Consider the following 18,360-nt stretch of genomic DNA (forward strand, 5'->3'; position numbering starts at 1 on the left):
CAATTTATTTTTTAAAAGCTAGTTTATATCATATTAAACACAATATTCTGCATTTTCACATAATATATGGATTATATAATTATATATCATATAATTATATTTTACAACATAATTTTAATCATCTTATAAATGTGCCAAAAGTATAATTAACCAAGCTGTTGTTAGTAATCGTTGAGGTTTTTTCTAACATTTCGGTAGTATAAGTAATGCCGAATTACAGATCTTTGTAGAGGTATCTGTACATAGGATAATTTCTTTTAATTGGGCTTGCTTGAGTATAAGAATTGCCTTTGTCCATTTTCTGCTACTATAACAAAATACCTGAGACTGGGTAATTTATAATGAACAGAAATTTATTGGTTCATAGTTATAGGAGCTGAGACGTCCAAGAGCATGGCACCAGCATCTGGTGAGGGCCTTCTTATTGTGTCATCCCAAGGTGGAAGGAGGAAGGACAGGAGAGGGCCAGAGCAAGCAAGGGATCAAATTTGTAGCCTCAGGCTTTTTAATAAAACACATTAATCCATTACTGAGGGTGGAACGTGAATACCTACCATTAGGCTGCAGCTCCCAACACTGTTGCATTGGGGATTAAATTTCCGACACAGGCGTTTGGGGGACATACTCAAATCATAGTAAACATTTTAAAGACTTATGTGTCCTCACTGACCCTACAATATTATTTAAAAATATTGCCTATTTTTATAGTACTCTTGTGTTTATTTCTATTTCTTTGATCATTTGATATACTAAAACATTCTTCTGGGGTTTTTTGGTTTTGTTTTTTTTTTTTTAGACAGAGTCTTGCTCTGTTGTCCAGGCTGCAGTGCGGTGGTGCAATCTCATCACTGCAGCCTCTGCCTCCCAGGCTCAAGTGATTCTTGTGCCTCAGCATCCCGAGTATTTGGGACTACAGGCATGTGCCACCTCGCCTGGCTAAGTTTTGTATTTTTAGTAGAGACAGAGTTTCGCCATGTTGGCCAGGCTAGTCTCAAACTCCAGGCCTCAAGTGATCTGCCCACCTTGGCCTCCCAAAGTGCTGGGATTACAGGCATGAGCCATTGCACATGACCAGAACATTTTTCTATGTATTTATTAGTCCTTTATATTTTTTCTCATGTTAATTGCCAGTACTTATGCAAGATACCTGGAAAGCTTTTTGACAGGAAGAACTAAGTTTCTTTCTCCTGTAAGCAAGTCCTGAGGCTGTATAACACTCCAAATTAAAAGGCTATTTCAAAATGGTTTCCCTACTGTAGTGCAGTGGGAACTTCGAGAGCAGAATCTAAAGGAGTGCTTGGTGTTTCTCATCCTTGGCAGCACATACCAAAGCTTGGGCACTACCCACAGATTCTTTCTTGGTGTTTTAAAAGCTCCTCGGAATACTAAAGGGATTCTGCAGTGTAACAACTAAGCTCAGAAACAGTCCCGTGGCTGCATCACGATATTTGTTTTTCCATATACAGGGGCCAGAGTTTTAACTTAGAATATTCCATTTCCTCAGTAGAAGGTTATATTTTACAATAATATTATTTAACAATTGCTGTACTATTATTCCATGAGCGCATCTTAATAATTGAATGCCCTTTGCAGGTTAATTTAAAATCACTTCTTAAAATAATATTTAATGAACACCTATGTAGAAAACATTGTGATGCACACCATGAGATATGAGACAAAATCAGGTGTGGGCTCTTACCTTGGGATTTTTATAGTCAGGAATGGGATAGGAGGTGTATACACACAGGTACAAAATGTGTTTGTGCCATAAAAGATGTAGGAACAATGAAGGGAAGAGATGAATTGATTCTAGGTGGGTTGCTGGATTACTTCATGGGAATTTATGTTTAAGCCAAACCGTGATTTGGGCCAGTAGAGCAATTAATCATCCTTTACTTTAAAAAATTGTTTCAGTTTATAAAGCTTGTTCATAATACATAATGATCCTTATTACAGCTCTGCAAGATAAGTCAGTTATTCCCATTTTATAGATGAAGGAGTATTCAAGCCTTAGAAAAGTTAAATGACTTTTCCAGCGTTATCAAGCTACAAAGTGAAAGATTAAGAACTTGAACCTAAGTCTTCGATCTCCATATGCTGGAGTCTTCTAAAGTATCTCAGTAGAGTAGCAAAGAGCTATATGAGTAATAAGCTATAAGTTTTAGAGAGGGCTGATTAGTTAATTTTATTATCAGGATGCAAGTTCTGAAATAGTTGGAGACAAAGCTATAGTATGGTCAGCAGAATAATGGCTCCCTACAAATGTCTGCTTCCTAGTCCCCAGAATCTATGAATATGTTAGGTTATGTGACAAAAGGGAATTAAAATGGCTAATGAGGTAACTTGAAAATAGGAAGATGATCCTGGATTATTGAGGTGGGCCAAATGTGAGGGTCTTTAAAGAGGTTACTTAAGAGTGGAAGAGGGAGGCAGAAAAATGAGAGTCAGAGAAGGAGATTTGAGAAGGAGCAAGGTCAGTCCTGCAGAATGAGAGAGACTCAATCCACCATTGCTTGCTCTGAAGATGGAGGCAAAGTGCTATGAACCGTAAAATACAGTGGATCTGTAGAAGCCAAAAAGGATAAGGAAACAGATTCCCCCTTAGAGCCTCTAGAAAGAAGTGCAGCCCTGCAGACACCTTGGTTTTAGCCTAGTGAGACCCATTTTAGACTTCTGACCTACAAAACTGTAAGTTATCAGATTTGTGTTTTAAGACACTAAATTTGTGGTAATTTGTTTTGGCAGCCATAGGACATTTAATACGCTTAGGAAGTATTTTAGTGTAGGAAGACTAATTAACATGACCTCAGGGCACTCCATGCCTAAACTCCAAACTGTCTCAGTTCCACTGTCAGCAGTGGAAAGACATGGAATGTTCTTGAGCAAAAGTGTGAAGAACTATTTTGGTGTTTGCTGATTAGAGAGGATACTGGTGGGAGGAAAATTAATTAAGATTCTATTAGATGCTAGGAACACTTCTTTTGAGACTCACTCCTTGAGGTAACATAGAACATACCGGTAAGTCTTGCCCGTAGAAGACTATGACTATATCTCCCAGTCCTGTGTGGCTGCTCACGTCTGTAATCACAGCACCTTGTGAGGCCAAGGCAGGAGGATCACCTGAGGTCAGGAGTTCGAGGTTACAGGGAGCTGTGCTTATGCCACTACACTCCAGCCTGGGTGACAGAGCAAGACCTTGTCCCTAAAAAAATGGGAGATGGTTAGGTGGATGGATAGACAAACAGATATAGATAAAGACAGACACGTGGGTCAAGATCTCCCACTTAGTTTGTACATCACTGAAAATCTCATTGCCATTGTAACATTTCACCTCGTTCTCATATCCCATGAAAAATACAGAACCAATTTGGCACACATCTAACTTATCTCTTCTTAGGCTTTTCCATCGTACCATAACTAAGTATAAATCCAAACACTGAAAGGTTTCTAAATCTGAGCTTTATTTGATGCCTTAGTACCTGTAGAAGTTAAATTTATACTAGTAACTGTTTTTTCAATGCATAATTATTATTTTGAAAGAAAAAAAAAGCTTGTTGATAACTGTAGGCATAACTCTATTCTATGTCTAAGGTCTTCAGTAAAGAGAAACGATTAAGTTTATCAGTAAAGCACCAGAGTCAATTAAGGCAACTGAAAGGAGCACTAATTTTAACTCATTTTACACTAGTTATTATTGTCAATATTCTTCTTGTCAGTTTTTTAAACCACAAGTCTTAAATTAGGCCAAAAGTGCCTAGGTAAAAATGGAATGGAAAGGGTTTTCTTGTGTGGCCTTTTTTTTTTTTTGAGATAGAGTCTTGCTTTGTCACTGAGGCTGGAGTGCAGTAGTGTGATCTCGGCTCACTGCAGCCCCCACCTCCCAGGTCCAAGAGATTCTCATGCCTCGGCCTCCGAAGTAGCTGGGGAATGTAATATTTAAGACATTAAAAATCCTATTAATCCTATTTAGTCATTTTTTTTTGTAGCTGCAGAAGGTTCAGAAGGGTTTTTTAAGTTGAATTATATGTTCATATTTACAGCATTTACATATGAAACCATTTACTAAAAGCAATGAAGCTGGTTATAACAAACACTGATACTGAAAATAAGAGATGTTTGTCAGTGCGGTCTTTAAACAGTGTTACACAATTTATTTCTGTTTCATTTTGATCAGAAAAAAATATATATCTTTTGAGACGTGGTCTCTGTTGCGCAGGCTGGAGTACAGTGGCAAGATCTCGGCTCACTGCAACCTCTGCCTCCTGGGTTCAAGTGATTCTCCCACCTCAGCCTCTTGAGTAGCTAAGCCTCTTGAGTAGCTAGGACCACAGGCGCGTGCCACCACAGCTGGCTAATTTTTTTGTATTCTTGGTAGAAATGAGGTTTTGCCATGTTGCCCATGCTGGTCTCCAACTCCTGAGCTCAAGTGATCTGGCTACCTCGGCCTCCCAAATTCCTGGGATTATAGGCATAAGCCACTGCACCCTGCCCAGAAAATATTTTTAATGCATATATATATATATATATATATATATATGTAGTGTAAATAACATCTTCAATTAAATAGAGATGGCAGGAGCTTTATTCTGAGCTATGTGCAAACTTGGTAACACAAGGTAATGCTTCAGTAATTTTCCATGTTGAACTTTGGCCCAATATATTTTGATTATGTATCTATATTTAATTATAGTTTTAAAATAGCTAAGCAGTTTTAAAAATTCAAACTAAACTTTTGTGGAATCTCTAAAAATCTGAAAAATATTACTGAGTAATTGGCAACATTGTACAATATAAAATGTTTAACTTGGCTTTCTTTTAGATTTAAAGCATAGTGACTAATGAACATATAATGGTCGTAGCTTTCTTTACAACTCTGTCATTTAAGTCACTGATGAATATCTATGATACATGCAGTAAAAATTTAGACAAACATTTTGGCTACAAACTGGTTTACTAAATAATAGCTTGAATCATAGTCTGAGTCAAGAGTAATAGGCTTACAATTGTGTCAGGGTACTAAGAAGCTCTTTTGAGGAGCTTTTAAAAGGTATTCTTTGTTTTGAAAGACTGTTTTCCTTCTGGAAGTTCTAGGCCTTATGAGAAATTACCTATTCTGAATTTGTCACAAAAAATGACTTGTAAATAAGTCCTGTGCAGTGAATCATGTGCTTTCAGTAAGAGGATTTTGAAAGCCTTTTGTAAAACGAAGTCATTCTCATAATAGAGTTATTTAGGATAGAATCAAATTGATTTACATGCTTTATTTATTTCAAATATGAAGGGAAATTGTTTCTAAATATATTTAAACTTTTAATAGAACAGTAGTATGCCATCAGTGTGGAAATAACTCACTTGTTAATTAAATATTTAGGGTGTATTTGCTGTATATCAGGCATTGTAACACAGGGACTAATGAAAGAGAAAAAAAACAAAGCACGAAAGGAGAGCAGAAATAGCTCCATAATCTCACTTTCCAGGGATAACCTCTACGGACATTTTGTTGTGTGTCTGTTGCTTTTCTAATATATACCTTTTTTAATCAAATGGAATTGCCTCAATTATGCTATTTAATAGCTTGCTTCTTTTCATACTATTTGAAAATTAAGAAACGATTATAATATGCTTCATTTAAAAACTTTAAGTTTAGGCCGGGCACAGTGGCTCACACCCGTAATCCCAGCACTTCGAGGGACCAAGGTGGGCGGATCACGAGGTCAGGAGATTGAGACCATCCTGGCCAACATGGTGAAACCGCATCTCTACTAAAAATACAAAATTTAGCTGGGCATGATGGCACGTGCCTATAGTCCTAGCTACTTGGGAGGCTGAGGCAGGAGAATTGCTTGAACCCGGGAGATGGAGGTTGCAGTGAGCCGAGATTGCACCACTGCACTCCAGCCTGGTGACAGAGCAAGACTCTATCTCAAAACAAACAAAAAAACTTGACGTATAGTATCCTTTTAAATTTTAAATAGATAATAGAAACTGGTTTCCCCCCATTTAAACCAGAATTTAAGTTTAACTTTATAAATTCTTGACAGTTTGGATTTTGTCCTTCAACCTCATAAAATTAGGAATTTAAGCATCACCTGGTTAGATTTAAATGCATTGTAGAATTTGCATTAAAATACTACATTAAAGCCTCAGATTTGTAGTAGCTAACAGCACTTCTGTGTATGTGTCAGGGACTGCTCTAAATACTTCATATATGTTAACTCCTCTATTCTGTACTTCTGTTCCCATTTTATACAGCAGGAAATTGAAACACTGAGAGGTTAAATAACTAAAGTTACAGAGCTAGAGTGACAGGAGTAAACCTTCAACCCAGGCAACCCAGACTCCAGAGTTCTGATCTCCACTACTAAGCTGCTAGCATAGCTTTTCTGGTAACTATTTTTAATTCAAATATAATTCGAGTGATCTATCTAACAAGTCATCAGTCTTAACAACTCAGTGACTTGTAATGTAAAATTATTCATTGTAATACATTTAATATTATTGTTTCTCTGTGCTGCAAAAATCATAGCAATCGAGATGTAATTTATTACTCTCCCTCCCACCTCTAGCATCTTGTGCTAATCCCTCTGCCCTGCGGAACTCCCCCGACTCTTTACTATGCGTGTCAACTACCATCAACTTCCTTGCTTGCTGGGGACTGGGGCCGTGAGGGCATACCACCGAGGGGTACGGGGCTAGGGATAGGCAGGCTGTGCGGTTGGGCGGGGCCCTGTGCCCCTCTGCAGAGTGCGGGTCGGGAAGCGGAGAGAGAAGCAGCTCTGTAATCCGCTGGATGCGGACCAGGGCGCTCCCCATTCCCGTCGGGAGCCCGCCGATTGGCTGGGTGTGGGCGCACGTGACCGACATGTGGCTGTATTGGTGCAGCCCGCCAGGGTGTCACTGGAGACAGAATGGAGGTGCTGCCGGACTCGGAAATGGGGTAGGTGCTGGAGCCACCATGGCCAGGCTTGCTGCGGGGGGAGGGGGAAGGCGGTTTTCCCTCGCACTGTCTTAAACCGATGGCCTTTCCTTAGCACAGGGTCCACTGCAGCATGCCAAACGAGGAGGCAGGGGCGTCGTCCCCCCGCCCCCCACTGCAGCACTGGAGATGGATTTCCTGTACTTCGGATCCAGGGTTTTTGACAGAAGAGGAAGAAGGGGGAGGGGTAGAAGTGTTAAGGGGAGTCTGCTGAGAAAAGCTGTTTTTGAAGCTAGAAGGGGTTTTTGTTTTTATAATGCCATTTGACAGAGTGGAATAACAGTATCTAAGGAAACGGGTAGAGGACAACAAAGAATGGAGCATATTCATGACGAGGAGCAAAAGCTCTACCCCATTGAAAGGCTTCTTTTCCTCCCTGGCGACAAGGACACATGCAGTGGTGGCCAAAAGAGAGAGGAGACAAAACCGCTGCAGATGGCTGATGTGAATCTAGTGGAAAGAGCTACTGGGGATGAGAGAAAGAGGAGGAGGCAGGTACTGCAGAGTGTGAGTGGTGGTGTTGGTTGGTGAAATACTGGTCACCAGTAGTGTGCCTGCTTTTGTAAAACACCTAAGTAAACTCCCTGTGAATAGGGTGGCAAAAAGATACCAGTGTCTTTGTTAGTTACAAAATGCAGTGGTAGTGGCTTTTTGCGGATGACTGCAGCAGTGCTTTTTCTCCCTCTGTTAGGCTGAAAAGACAACTGCAGAGGAATAAGAAACCTTGCAGCAGATGCTGGGGGTAGAAGCCCATTTACAAGAAGCCGTAGTTGATAAAGGCAGCCTGAACAGCAGAAAAAAATTACTGTTTTTTAAAGTAGGAAAAATGTCAGGCTATGAATGTTTTGTCATTGGAATGTATTGGACACTTTGATTCTACATCACGAAAGTGATGCTCAAATTCTTTGATTTAACATAAATCCTATAGGAAATCTTAATAAATTATGTATGAAACAGTGGATCTTTTCCTTTGTTAGTGAAGCTTTTATGCCATTAATTAGGTCATTCAAGAGCAAACCACTTTACAATGTAAATTACTTTGTCAAAAATTATGGTGAACAAATTTTTGTAGGCCTAATATTTAAGACCTATATTTAAGTAATTTTATATTTCTCTTTGGTTGCTTTTAGATAACACTGAATAAATATTTATGATATTTAAGATATTTATTCAGTGTGCAAATATTTTAAATTAAAGCAACATGGCTTTTCTTCTAGATGTATTTCTGTTTAGTGAATACTCATGAGGTATACTCTTGATATAAAGTGTTTTTCATTGAGCTTTTTTTTCCTTTACCTAAATGTAAAAGGCTATCTTTATGCACATTTATAGTAGCCAGCCTGCCACACCTCCCCACTCCCTTAATAAGGATGGCAGTGGCTTTGTAAAGCCCTCCAGGGTCAGTGACAGTGTCTCTTAAATAATGTTTATGTAATAGAAAGTCTTAAGATGACCTATTATATTGTTTCAGTAATATTTTCAAGATAATACGGAATTGGGCTGGCTTAGATAAACAAGACTACATAAATTTTTCACTGATTAAGTAGTTCTTTAAAAAATTATTTCTGCTTTAAGAATTACTTGATCATGGATATCAGGGTTAATAGTACTTAGGAGCCGGGCGTGGTGGCCCATGCCTGTAATACCAGCTAAACAGGAGGCTGAGGGAAGCTGAGGCAGGAGGATCACTTAAGCCTTGGCGTTCAAAACCAGCCTGGGCAACCAAGCAAGACCCTATCTCAAAAAAAAGTACTTAGAGTCTCTTTTTTAAAATCTGATGGAAACTATAGCTAGAACTAAAGATGTCACATTAAAATTCCAAATGACATTTAACAGCTAATATTACTCAGTTCTTTGAATTCCATTAGCATAGTGTTTGAGAGTCTATAAAACTATTATTTTTACATAAATTACCTTCTTTTACCATTTTAACAGCTCAGTGTAGCATTATTTTTATTTTAAATGTTAGAGACTCCTATTCAAGTATGTTGTGACTTTATCCAAGGTCAAATATTGTATAACAATGTAAAGAACTTAAGTCTTCTATTTCATTCTAATTCTATAAAACTATAATGCCTATTACATACATACAAAATAATATACAACAGAGGTAATTTGAAAAACAGTATAAGTCACTGACAAATTATTCAAAAAATGAAAAGGCAATCCTACTTGGTTGTGGATTTTTATCTACAATATAAGAATGCTTTAAAAAATACCTGATGACTAAGCAAATGGAGAAGCAGCAGTTTTCATAATGACATTCATAAACAACTTTTTAAAGATCGTCTTATTAATCATATGAACACATCTAAGTAGAACAGTGTTAGATTGAGATGTTTTTCTGAATTAAATAAGAAATAAAGAACTAAAGTTTATTTCATTCCTCTTGTAGTATATCTAATCTATGACTGACCTATTGGCTTTAGTGGTGTTTGAAATTATTCACTGCTCTGATATGGCCTGAATTGTGCTGTTTAAGGAATTTAAAATTAAATATTCATAAATGTTTTATGAACTGAATTTAAGCTATTGAAGTTTTTGTTTTTTCTTTTCTTTTTTTTTTTTTTTTTTTTTTGAGACAGGGTCTCACTTTGTCAACCCAGGCTGGCGTGCAGTAGCAAACATGGGTCACTGCAGCTTCAACCTCCCAGGCTCAAGTGATGCTCCCACTTCAGCCCTCCAGGTAGCTGGGACTACAGGCACATACCACCGTGCACAGCTAATTTTTATATTTTTTGTAGAGATGGGGTTTTGCCATGTTGCCCAGGCTGGTCTCAAACTCCTGAGCTCAAATGATCCTCCCACCTCAGCCTCCCAAAGTGCTGGGATTTACAGGTGTGAGCCACCATGAAGTTTTTCCATTTGCATTAATTGCTCTGTAGATTTTACCATTTTTGTCTGTTTTATAAACTGTTACTCATTTTATGAAATTTAACCAATCTTTTATACTTGTATATGTTTAAATGTTCTCTTCAATTTTGATCTCCCTTCTCCCCCTTTTCTTGTATTAGAATCTGAAACCTACCTATGCAACACATAAAATGGGATAGAGTATTATGGTTCAGAAAAGATAGGTAATAGTTTAGGAAATACATTCACTACATATTTATTAGGATACCTTCTAAATATCATCTGTGAAAGATGCTGGAGTCAAATAAGACATGTAAACTAATCTCTAAGAAAACTCATGGTAGAATTATGTGAAATTTCATTACAAGTTAAACACTGCTTTGGCTACTCCTAGGATATTTAAAGATTTATATAATCTAAGATATCCTCTAATTTAGAAGAATATGGTAGATTGCTCTTTGAAACACTGCTTTTTCATAAAATCTGCTTAGAGTCACAGAGAATTTTTGAAAACTAAATTACTTTTGAAGTACTAAGTATCTTGAATGTACAATGAGAACATTATAAGTGAATAGGTATGTTCTCAAAAGTTGACTTTGTAAATCAAATCGTACATCATCAGTTGATACAAGGTAAGCCTTCTCCCCTTTATTCTCACACCCTGCTCCCACTCCTCTTGTGTGTTTAATATGCATAAATTCTTGAGAAATAGCATCATTTTGTGAGTCTGTTTTTTTACAGTTAATGAGATTTTTTTAAAAATTTTATTGTGATAAATATACATAAAATTTACCATCTTAAGCACTTTTAAGTGTACAGTTCTGTGGCATTAAGTACATTCACATTGTTGTGCAACCATCACCACCACCCATCTCTAGAAATTTTTAATCTTCCCTAATTAAAACTCTGTGCACATTAAACACTAACATGCCATTTCCCCTCCCCCCAACCCTTGGCAACCACCATTCCACTTTTTGTCTCAAAGAATTTGACTATTCTAGGAACCTCTAATAAGAAAAGCCATTTAATATTTATTCTTTTGCACCTGGCTTATTTCACTTAGCATAATGTCTCGAAGGTACATTACAAATAATGTAGCATTTTTAAGTCTAAATGATATTCCATTGCATGTATATGCCACATTTTGTTCATTCATCTGTCAGTGGACACTTCAGGTTGTTTCCACCTTTTGTCTGTCATGAATAATGCTGCTATGAACGCGGGTGTGCAAGTGTCTGCTTGGGTTTTACTTTTTTTGTGTGTACTCAAACCTGTGTTTTTAATTTACATAATTTTTGAACATTATTAACTCAATACTGTTTTTAAGATCTATCCATTTTACTTTATGTCCATCTAGTTTGTGATGCTAACTCTGCTGTATAGTATTCAATGTACCTATCACTGTTCCTCCAGTGAAGGCCGTAAGTTTTCTCCAAATCCCGTTAAGCACAAACACCTTTATGATTTACTTTCTTATACATGTCTCCTTAGAGACTATGTTATTTATGTATTTCTGTATAACAAATTGTACCAAAACTTAGTGGCTTAAACAGTTTCTGTGGGGCAGGAATTCAGGAATGTCTTAGTTGGATGGTCTGACTCAGGCAGGATCTCTTATGAAGTTGCAGTCACGATGTCAGTCACAGATACAGTCATCTGAAGGGCTTGACTAGACTGACGGATCTTCTTCCAAGATGGCTAACTCACATAGTCTCAGTTTTTCATTGGCTATTGGCAAGAGACCTCAGTTCCTTGTCACGTGGGCCTCTCCATGGAGCTGCTTTAATGTCTTCATGACATAGCAGCTGGCTTCCCTCAATGATTCTAACAGAAAGACCATTTGTGACCTAGACTCAGAAGTCACACACCATCGCTTCTGCTGTATTCTGTTTATTAGATGTGAGTCACTAAGTCCAGCCCACCAAAGAGAGGAATTAGGATCCACCTCTTAAAGGAGTAGGGTCAAAGAATTTATGATATATTTTAAGATCACTACATCGACCAGTGAAACAGTTTCACTGGATTTATCCCTAGGAGAGGGATCACTGGATTATAGGGCATTGTTTCCTATTGCTGTTGTAACAAATTAACACAAACTTAGTGGTTTAAGACAACACAAATGTATTATCTTGCAGTCCTGGAGATCAGACACGGTTTTCACTGGACCAAAATCAAGATATCAGTGGCTCTGCGTTTCCTCTAGAGATTCTATTGAAGAATCCGTTTTCTTGCTTTTCTTCAGCTTCTTGCATTCCTTATCTCATGGCCTCTTTCTCCATCTTCAGTGCCAGCAGCATTCTAAATCTCTCTCTGAATCTGACCCTCTGCTGCTCTTGTCACATATTATTCTCTGACCCTTCTGCCTCCTTCTTAAAAGAACCTTTGTGATTACATTGGGTCCACCCAGATAATCCAGGAAAATCGGCTTCAAGATCTTTAACTTAATCACATCTGCAAAGTTCCTTTAGCCACATAAGGTAACACATTCATAAGTTTTGGGGACTAGGATTTAGCCATCTTTGTGGGGCCATACACAGGCATACTCATCTGGGTCTCCATTTTTTTAAGCTGAAGGATTTTTTTAGTTATTTTTACTTTTGTGAATGCGTGTTACTTTCTTTTGGTAAATTCAGATTTTCATTTACCAAGTTTATTTAAAGCATAGTATAATATATAATGATCACCAAGATGGTAAGCAGATATTCATTGTTCAATTAGATTCTTGATTTTATCATCACTTAATTTATATCAGTGTATCAGCTACTTCTGACATAGTCTGTAATAGAAACTGAGAAACGTTAAAGCAACACGGCCTTATTAAATTTCTCTTTGTATCTTTTAGACTTGTTATAACACCAGTTCTATGGGCGCTTTATTGAAACTTGATCTGTCATTGTCTTACCAGTCATTGAATTTAGGGCCCACTGTAATCTAGTATGACCTCATCTCAAACTTGATCCATTTATGAAGACTCTGTCCTCAAATAAGGTCACATTTGACATGACATTTTTTGGTGTTTGTTTGTTTGTTTGTTTGTTTCCCTCTGTTGTGCAGGCTAGAGTAGCTTCTGGGCTCAAGCAGTCCTCCCAACTGAGCCTCCCAAGTAGCTAGGATTACAAACATGTGCCACCACAGCTGGCTAATTTTTAATTTTTTTTCATAAGGGCAGAGCCTCACTATATTGCACAGGCTGGTCTCGAACTCCTGTCTACAAGTGATCCTCCCACCTCAGCCTCCCAGAGTGCTGAGATTACAGGTGTGAGCCACTGTGCTCACACCTGTAACATATCTTTTTATGAAACACAGTTCAACCCATAACACTCCCTTAATACTTGGTACCTTGTGAATAATAAGTTACCTAAATATGGTACCTTGTGGGTAACAAGGCATATTGTCTTACTTTTTTTATGGAAAAGTCATCTTGGACATTCTCTGAACTTGTGCCCTCTCTTTCTGTTGTCTGCCCTCTGTGGCTGATAATGCACCCTTTCTGTTCATTCTTACATGTATATTTGTCTTTTATGTGGCTGTCTCTGAGTAAAGCATTTTGGGAGTTACAAAAGTTAAGTATTAGATATAGACCTTGTCTTCAAGATATTTATGCTCCAGCTGGGAAGACAAAACACCCCAAGATAAAATGGAATAATTTGAGAAGTTAGGCCAAATTGTATGGCATTTACTGTTCAGCAAGCAGGAAGATTCATTATTGGCTAGAGATGTCAGGAAGATTTTGTGTAAGAAACTGAGCTGGGCCTTAAAGGATGAGGATATATTATAACAGCAGAGGAAAAAAGGATGTGGTATTCAGAAAGGGGAGGAGGTATAAACAAAAATATAAAGGTCAGAAATAGTTTGTAGAGGAAAGTGAGGAGAAACTTACTTGAGGAAGGTTATCTTGGAACTTAATAGGAAATAAGTTTTGAAGGTAGACTATTATCAGATATAATAGATTGTGAACACCAGACAGAAGTTATACAGTTTTTAAGAGCATGAGCATTAAAAACAAATACAGATTTGAATTCTGGCATAGGCTCTTGATATGTGTTCTTAGGGAAGTTATCTACTATTTTGGAGTTCCATTTTTCTTAACTCAAAAATGAGTAACACCTACCTCATAGGTGGTTGTGAGGATTAAATGAGTTAATATATAGAAAGCATTTACAGTACATGGGATATTGTAAGTACTAAATAAATATCAGGCTTTCTGAATTTCACATATCAAATACACAAAAAATAAGGGCATATATAGGATTTAAATAATATGCTGCAGTCAAACAGTTATAGAACTTTATATACTTTTCCTTTTAAAACATTTTTAGTAAAATTTTTTTGAAAATTAGTCATGTTCTTGACTACAAAGCAAACCTTTGAAAATTTTCAAATGGTAACAATTTTATGAGCAATAGTCTTCCATTAATCTAATAAACAATATATCAATGACAATAAAAAGATGACTCAAAAAGCCTTATATACCTAACAATTGAGATGGATCTTTGAAGTATCCCCTAGATCAAAGAGGAAATCAAGATGGAAATCATGAGTTATCTAGAAATAAAGAGGGGAACACTTCATACTAAAACCTGTGGAATGCAGATAAGGCTGTACTAAGAGAAAAATTTATGTCCTTAAAATTTATATTATTAAGGAAGAAACAAATAAGTGAATGTTTAAGTGAAGTAAGAAAATAAATGAATATTCACTTTATTATTATTATTATTATAATTTTTTGAGATGGAGTCTCACTCTGTCGCCCAGGCTGGAGTGCAGTGGTGCAATCTCGGCTCACGGCAACCTCCACCTCAAGCGATTCTCCTGTCTCAGTGACACCCCCTTCCCCGCCCCACACCATAGCTGGGACTATAGGCGGGTGCCACCACGCCCGGCTAATTTTTGTATTGTTAGTAGAGACAGGATATCACCATGTTGGCCAGGCTGGTTTCAAACTCCTGACCTGCCTCCCAAAGTGTGGGGATTACAGGCGTGAGCCACCACGTCAGCCTTTCACTTTAAATAACTATTAAAAATAACAAAGTAAACCAAAGGAAAATAAGAGGGTATAATTAGTAAAGATAAAGAAATTGATAAAATAGAAAATAAAGTAGTGGAAAGGGTATGTTGATGTTTTTGTTTTGGTAAACACCAATAAAATAAATGAAACCCTAGAAAGTTTAAAGGAATGAAAGACAAACAGAACATCAATGAGAAAAGATACCTTCAGATAAAGAATTTTTAAATGACAGAATATATACAACTCTGACAATACATTTGAAAAACTAGAGGAAAGAAATAGTTTACTAGTGTACTATTAATGAATAAAATTAATACCAGATGGAGAAAGCATGAAAAGAGTAAACCACAGAAGAAACTTTAAAATACTTTAAAAAAATCTTAGCTCTAAAATGGCACCTCTTTTGAGTATCCGTCACTTTGATAAGAAAAAAGAAAAAAGGCACCTTCTGATTTGAATTCTAGCTGACTTTCAAAGAATAGACACTATTCAAACTATTCCAGACCATATAAAAAGATGAGACATCTATCAGTTCATTTTGCAAACTAGCATAAGCTTAATTGAAAACCTTATATTTCAAAATACTATAAAAATTTAAAACTATACGTTTTCTCTTTAAAAATCTAAGTGAAATATGGAAAAATCAACAGACTCGTAAAAGAATAAAACATGAACAAGTGGGGTTTATTTCAGGAATGGAGGATAGGTCAACATTCAAAAATCTTATAACTGACTGCATCAAGAAATTAAAAGAAAAACGATATGATTATACAAAAAACTGCTATTTATGTTCAGCAGCCACTACTAACAAAAACTTTAAACTCAAAGGAAAATGCCTAAACATGTTAAAAAAATTTACTGAAATCTAAAAGTAAGAATATTAAATAGTGAAATAATATGCCATTCTTATTAAAATCAAGAATAAGATAGTTTATTCAACATTTTAAATTTCAAGCTAACAGTAAAACGTGAAAAAAAAAGTGAGGTACAAATGCAGGAAAGAAGAGTCACAAGTATCATCACTTACAGATTATATGATTGCATACCCAGAAAATCCACTGGAAACCCTATTAGAATGCATAGAATCATTTGATAAGGTGGCCACACAAGGGTTATGAGTTAAATAGAATTAGTAGCTTTTATATATACTAGCAATATTTGTTTTTCTTTATTTCTTTTATTAAGAGATGGGTTCACACTACGTTACCCAAGCTGGTCTCACTTGATCCTCCTGCCCCAGCCTTCCAAAGTGCTGGGATTACAGGCATGAGCCACCACACCTGGCCATTAGCGGTATTTGATGTGGCGTGGTGGTGGTCATTCACAGCAACTCAAATAGCCAAAAGCCCAGGGATAAATTTGATATGAAAGATATAGAGGCATAGGACCTTTTTCTTGAGGGGGAAAAACCCTGGAAAATTTGATTGCAGAGCCTAAATTATTCATGAGATATAGTAAGACTTAGTATGGAAATGTGAGCCTGTCTCAAATTAATATAGTTACAGTTCTAAGTATGAGAATTGAGCATATAAGAGATACATTTCCATTCAGTGGAAAAGAAATGGTTTGTTTAATAGTGCTGAAGTAATTGCACTATTTATTACTACTTTCAGTTATCCATATGAAACACAATAAAGTTAGACCACTACACTCATGCCATACACAATAAAAATGCCTTATGAATTAAAGATCTAAATGTAAAGTAAAATTTCTTATTCAAGCTAGTGAATTAATCTCCCAAATTTATCACCTCTTTCGCCTAAGACCCCATTAAAGTGATAGTAAAAACAAAATAAAGATGTGAGCTTACAATGCCATAAAGAGTAGGAGACATTCAGATTGACATTGTAACAAATTTCTGGAAGATGAAGAAATTGTGGGAATTAAAATGGATCACTGAAAAAAAAATCAAGGATTCTAAGACTTCCTAGTTCTCTGTTCTTTCCAACATGGCAGGTTGGAAATTTAGTATTTAAAAGTAAAATACTAATTTTAGTATTAGGAATTTCTCAATGGCCTTTGAAATTATTTGGGCTACCTTGGGGTGTTTGAAAACCCAAATTAGGAAATTGTGCTTTAGACCACCTGTTTTTGTAAATTAAGTTTTATTAGAGCACGGGCATGCTCATCTGTTTATGTCTTTGGGGCTGCTTTTGTGCTACAGCTACAAAGTCAAGTAGTTGCAACAGAAATCATACGACCCACAAAGCCTTATAATATTTATTATCTGGCCCTTACAGAAAATGTTTGCCAACCCCTGCTCCTGGTCATTGGGATGGGCATCTTGAGACCTGCCCACACGTGGTATGGGCTTGGATAGGTCTAGCCAGTGTTACGTAGCTATTTACAGAATGTAAGCAAAGGAAAGCGTGGGGAAGGAATATGGCAAACAGAAGACTGAATATCACCACCTAATGGGGCCTTAGTAGGGAAGAGAAAGAGAAATAGAAAAGGGTTGTTAAAGAGAAAAGAATTAAAATGGATGAGGTGAATTCTACTTGTAATTTAAAACTTTTTTGTATATTATTGATTTTGTATCTGGCAAACATAAAATTTTTATATTTCTAAGATTTTTCTATTTTGTTTCTTTCCAGTGATTACGCTTTCTCTTTTTTAAATTTTACTGTGTGAATTAGGACTTCCAGGATTATGTTGACTGGAAGTGTGGATAGTAGACATCTTATTCCTGATTTTATAGAGAATATCTGTAACATTTCACTATTAAGAATGAAGTTTATGGCTGGGTGTGGAGCGCCTGTAATCCCAGCAGTTTGGGAGGTGGAGGCAGGCGGATCACTTGAGGTCAGGAGTTTGAGACCAGCCTGGCCAACAAGGTAAAACCCCATCTCTGTAATCCCAGCTACTCAGGAGGCTGAGGGATGAGAATTGCTTGAACCTGGGAGGTTGCAGTGAGCCCAGATCATGCCACTGCACTCCAGCCTGGGCAACAGAGCAAGACTTCATCTGTTTTTTTAAAAAAAAAAAGAATGAGGTTTACAAAATTAGCTGAGCATGTTGGCTTGTGCTATAGTCCCAGTTACTCTAGAGGCTGAAGCAGGAGGATTACTTGAGACTTGAGCCAGGGAGGTCAAGGCTGCGGTAAGCCTAGGTGACAGAGCAAAACCCTTTCTCAGAAAAAAAGCATGAAGTTTGCTTTAGCTCTGACAGTTTCTCTCCTATTTCCAGGTTTTTATGGAAAGTTTTTTCTTTGCCTAAGATGGTTTTTCTTTAGTATTTTAATGTAGCGAGTAACACATATAAATGATCTTATATTGCACTCTACTCACATTCCTGGAATAAACTCAGCTTTGTTCTGCTGTAGTTTCTTTACTGTATGCTATTGTATTCTGCTTCCTGATAATCTCGTTTAGATTTTTCGAATCAATATTTGTAAATATTAGCTTATAATTATTCTTTTTCACACAATCTTTGACCTTTATGTCATGGTTAGATTGGCTTCATGGAATGCATTGGAAAATATTTGCTGTTCTTCCATCCTTAGAAGCATTTATATAAGATTGGA

The 18,360-nt window shown here is 36.8% G+C and overlaps 1 protein-coding gene across 16 annotated transcripts in view; it reads left to right on the forward strand.

Annotated features, from left to right (window-relative positions):
* APC (APC regulator of WNT signaling pathway) overlaps positions 1 to 18,360 on the forward strand; it is a 139,444-nt gene that overhangs the window by 23,534 nt on the left and 97,550 nt on the right. For 6 of the 16 annotated variants that reach the window (XM_054488717.2, XM_063665135.1, XM_063665142.1 and 3 more), the window contains exon 1: positions 6,836 to 6,937. The exons of 5 other annotated variants lie outside the window; for them this stretch is intronic. The gene's annotated coding sequence lies outside the window, so the exon portion shown is untranslated. Of the gene's footprint in view, positions 1 to 6,835; positions 6,938 to 7,363; positions 7,472 to 18,360 lie in introns of those variants that run through there. 5 more of the 16 variants (XM_063665134.1, XM_063665136.1, XM_054488722.2 and 2 more) reach the window with 2 other exon arrangements.

This window comes from Pongo pygmaeus, chromosome 4 (assembly GCF_028885625.2).
Source record: "Pongo pygmaeus isolate AG05252 chromosome 4, NHGRI_mPonPyg2-v2.0_pri, whole genome shotgun sequence".
Taxonomy (NCBI): Eukaryota; Metazoa; Chordata; class Mammalia; order Primates; family Hominidae; genus Pongo; species Pongo pygmaeus.